The sequence below is a fragment of the Mastomys coucha genome, unplaced genomic scaffold (assembly GCF_008632895.1).
Source record: "Mastomys coucha isolate ucsf_1 unplaced genomic scaffold, UCSF_Mcou_1 pScaffold3, whole genome shotgun sequence".
Classification (NCBI taxonomy): Eukaryota; Metazoa; Chordata; class Mammalia; order Rodentia; family Muridae; genus Mastomys; species Mastomys coucha.
Genome location: NW_022196909.1, coordinates 19,214,732 through 19,219,318, shown reverse-complemented (window position 1 = coordinate 19,219,318; position 4,587 = coordinate 19,214,732).

Sequence of the window (4,587 nt, the reverse complement as noted above, 5' to 3'; positions counted from 1 at the left end):
AACTTCCTCTAACTAGTCTCTAAAGCTTCGGTTCCATTGTTTCAACAGTGGCGTGGGTGGGGGTGGGTGGGGAGTTCAGGAGCCACTGCTGGTTCAAAGATGGGAGCCAGGAATGAGAACTACTCGAGGGTCTCACACAGAAGTATGCAATGGAGATGCCCTTCGCTCCTCCAGGGCTCTCCAGTCTGGAGAATAAAGTGCCATCCATCTAGCACTTTTGAAGTCTGTGTTTCTCCCCTCAAGGTTTCTACCCACGATGGTGGTGGGAGAGAAGACATTGACCTAGTTTGACTTATCTCTTTGCCTCAGGACAGAAGGTTTTCATCATCCTTACCACCACCACCACGAGAAAAGCAGGAGAGGAAGTGTAAGTTAGCGCTGTTCTCACAGATGCCACTGCACAGGGCTCTGAGTTTAACAGGCAGTCTGAGTTAACCGCAGTCTCCACAGTGTGCCATCCTTCTTAGTTCACTGTTGCTTGTGTGTGTATAGGAGCACAGAGATTGCAGAAGAGTATTCGTCTATCAGTTCATTTCGGGGTGCAATCTATCTATGAATACATTCGAAGCCCCATTCAAATCTTAGTCTTTGTTCTCATTAGTAAAAATTCCTTGTACAATGGTTAAGTAAACTTTTCACCAAATACCCCTTATGGCAGGGAAAACTAAATAGTAGGGATTATTAAGTTGAGCAAAGAAGCCACCAAAGATAGAACTTTCTTTAGTGGTATGTGTTGTAAATTAAAATTCCACACAGATTTCTACATTTTTCAATTTATGTTTATATTTTCTCTCTTCAAGATATTTATGAAAACCTTGAAATTCTTTGAGAAGAGCCCCATGTTTCTGAGACTCCCTAGAACCACTGGCACTGCCTTGCCCAACATGGAAATACATAAATAAGAGAATTTATAAACATTTTCTCTTGCTACTACAAACGTTAGATCTATACTTCTGCCTAAAATATGTCCGTTATGTGTGAGTAATGATTTATGTGCTCTAGCAACTTCTGTATATTTGTTCTTAGCTCCCAAGCTGCAAGGGCTTGGAAATGAAGTGGGTCTTTTGCACGTGAGAGAGCTGTCCCAGAGGGTGCTTGTTATGGAGTTACCTAAGGACAATACTAGGGGATAAGATGCACCCCACCCCTGCATCTGTGTTTGGTCTGAGTGCAGCCTTCCACCACAGCGTTCATTCATAGCTGCGCGTGTGTGTGTGTGTGTGTGTGTGTGTGTGTGTGTGTGTGTGTGTGTAGGAATTGAACCTAGAGCCTTGTACATACTAGGCAAGTTCTCTAACCATTTATCAATTTCCCCTAGATCTTTCATAAATGTTTTATTTGGAAAAAAGGTCTCCTTATGTTGACCAAATTAGCTTTGAACTCACTTTGTAGCCCAGGCAGGGTTTGAACTTGTGATCTTCTTCCCTTAGTTTCTTGAGTAGGGATTACAGGATTGCACAACCTACACACACACACACACACACACACACACACACACACACACGCGCATATATATGCATATGTATATATAGGTATACATACACTTTGTTTTGTCTAACATTATTTAGCTAATTGGATAATTTGCTCAGCTAAATTTGCTTAATCATAAACACACACATCAATGAATTAATTACTGTGCTTATCAGTGACCCAGAAATTCTAAAATTTTCCATCATATACTTGCAGGTGTTTGATGAATACTAAAAACCGAATTATTACCAGAGCAACCCAAAACCATAGGGAATGACACAAGTGCCCAAAGCACAACGTATGACAATAAACTTTATGTGACTGGTGACAACTCACTTCCAATAATGGATTATCTTAACAATTTGATGCACAGATTTTTATACTACCTCTGAGCCCTAGGTTTACCTTTATTCCAGGTGTATCTGTTTTTGACAAGGAATAAGCATATAGCAGATTTTCCTATTTCTGTATCTAAGGCAAAGTATTATTTTGATATACTCTGTAAGCTTCCACCAAACAGTTTTTTAGAACCCAATATAGAGGATCTGATATAACAGCCATTATTCAAATTTTCAAGCATTCACCTTGATGGCTAAGGTTCAACGTCAGCTTGAGTGGATTTAAAATTGTGTTGGGGGGCTGGTGAGATGGCTCAGCGGGTAAAAGCACCAACTGCTCTTCCAAAGGTCATGAGTTCAAATCCCAGCGACCACATGGTGGCTCACAACCACCCATAATGAGATCTGATGCCCTCTTCTGGTGTGTCTGATAGGTTTGGCTCGCAGCGGCGCGTCCACAGACACCAGATACAAGCAGCTCTGTGTTTTTGGAAGTTTAATTAGGAGAGGGGGGGGGAGTGAGGACCGCGGCGCGTGAAGGGAGAGAGAGAGAGAAGAGAGGGAGAGAGAGAGGAAGATGGGGGAAAGTACCCATTATATATATATATGTCCCGTGACGTAGCAGTCCAGGTAAAGGTGGGAGCTGAGCCCAATGGATTCTGGGAATATGGTCGCCGTTGCCCTGGTTGGACCAGGGCACCATCTGTCCACATATCTGCCGCAGGCAGGTTCTGGATGCTAACAGTGTCTGAAGACAGCTACAGTGTACTTATATAATAATAATAATAAATAAATTTAAAAAAGAAGATATTTAAAATTGTGTTGGGGATTAAACCCCAGGCACGTCTGTGGCCGTTTCCAAGGAGGATGAACTGGAGAGAGACTCACCCTGAATGTGGGCCATGCCATTTTGAAGGCTTGGACTCAGACCCCCCAAAAAGATCAAGAAATAGATCCCTTTCTCCTGATCCCCTAGATGTGAGCAAATATCTTCCCTCTTGTGTCAGCTGCTGTGCCTTCCCCACCATGAGGGGACACAGTCACAGCTGAAGTTAAACCCTTTTGTATATTCGTACATAAGCTGTGATTTATCAGGCACTTAGTTAGAGAAACAACAGAAGTAACTAAGACTGTCACAGGCAAGTGTCTGTACAAGGTGGGTGTTTACACCGGTTCTAATGTGGATTCGGAGAATGTTTTATGGTTGTTCACCTGCAAACATTTCCTTCCCAGGACCCTCCACCTCCAAACCTGGACTGGGCCAGCTTATGCCACTCATTGGGTGCTCTAGGACTGGGACGAACAATTATCTGTGGGAGCAAACAGTTAGTAAGGAAAGACACAGACGCCAGGTAGAAGTGATAAGAGAGAGCTTTACTGTAATTCACTCAGTATTTATAGTTAGGCTTGGGAACCAGACCCAGAGGAATTCGACACTTGCCCATATAACATAAACAGGAGAGAATCCATAAACACCAGACCAGAAGGAGATCTTGAAAGGAAGATCCTGGTAAACCTTTTAACATAAGTATGAGACTTGCTAAGTCTATGATCTAAGGAGCAGCAGTCAGGACTCCTTCACACAGCAGGTGCTCAACTCCAGCTTGCAGCCTGTCGGGGCTGCTTACAGAACCAAGTCACTCCTAAGCAACAAGGTTGGGGGACGGAGTCCACAGTTCACCTGCAAACATTTCCTTCCCAGGACCCTCCACCTCCAAACCTGGACTGGGCCACCGTCTGTACAGCTTACGCCACTCATTTCTTCTTGGCCACTTTTATTGTGCAATTTTTAGTGTTGGGGATTGAGCTCAAGGCCTTGTGCCCATTGGGCAGGTACTCCACATCTGAGCTAGACTTCCAGCACCGACTTTTAGTAATCACACGAGTCACTGAAAATGACTCGAGGACTTTGTGTCCGAGAGTTATTTAAAATGTAACCCAGGCTAATAATGATTCCCTGGAAATAGGGTGAAATTTCAAAATAGGCTCTCTATCTTACAGGCTGTGTATTGTTAACTTTAATTGATCAAAGGTTTTTTTTTTTTAATTGTTTTTAGGTGTCATACAAAGCAATGGGTTCCACTGTGAAGTTTTCATACACATGTTCTTATACTTTGCTGCCGTTTCTATCTCCCTCCCGGCTCCTCTACCTCTCTTATTGGCCCTATTCGTCCGTCAAAGTCCCTCCAGCTTCCATGTTACACATATTCTGTTACCGTCTCTGTCATCTCTTTTCTTTTAGATCTTTTCTTGCCCTTCACCATTCCCTTGCTACGGTTATATTTCACAAGGAAATTCTCCCCTCCGCTGTTGTATTGATTCCTAAGGAGTGAAGGTTAGAGAGCGATTCCCCATCCTTTCCTGTGTTTAGAGGCCTTTAAAAATGTAAAGACTGGCCGGGCGGTGGTGGCGCATGCTTTTAATCCCAGCACTTGGGAGGCAGAGGCAGGCGGATTTCTGAGTTCGAGGCCAGCCTGGTCTACAGAGTGAGTTCCAGAACAGCCAGGGCTACACAGAGAAACCCTGTCTCGAAAAAAAAAAAAAAAGTATAAAGACTGTGAGTACTCACTGTGGTCCTACTGTGCTTTGTGCTTTAGGTATTTTGCATATGTCATTGGGATAATATATAATTTAAGGTTTTCCACAAACTTATCTTCCCAGCAACTCCGCTTCTGGGAATGCATCCTATAAAGATGCTCAGCTGCATAACAAACAAGCTATACATGGGGATAGTCATGGGATATTTGTAATAGAATAAAAGCAGAATTTATCAACAGAA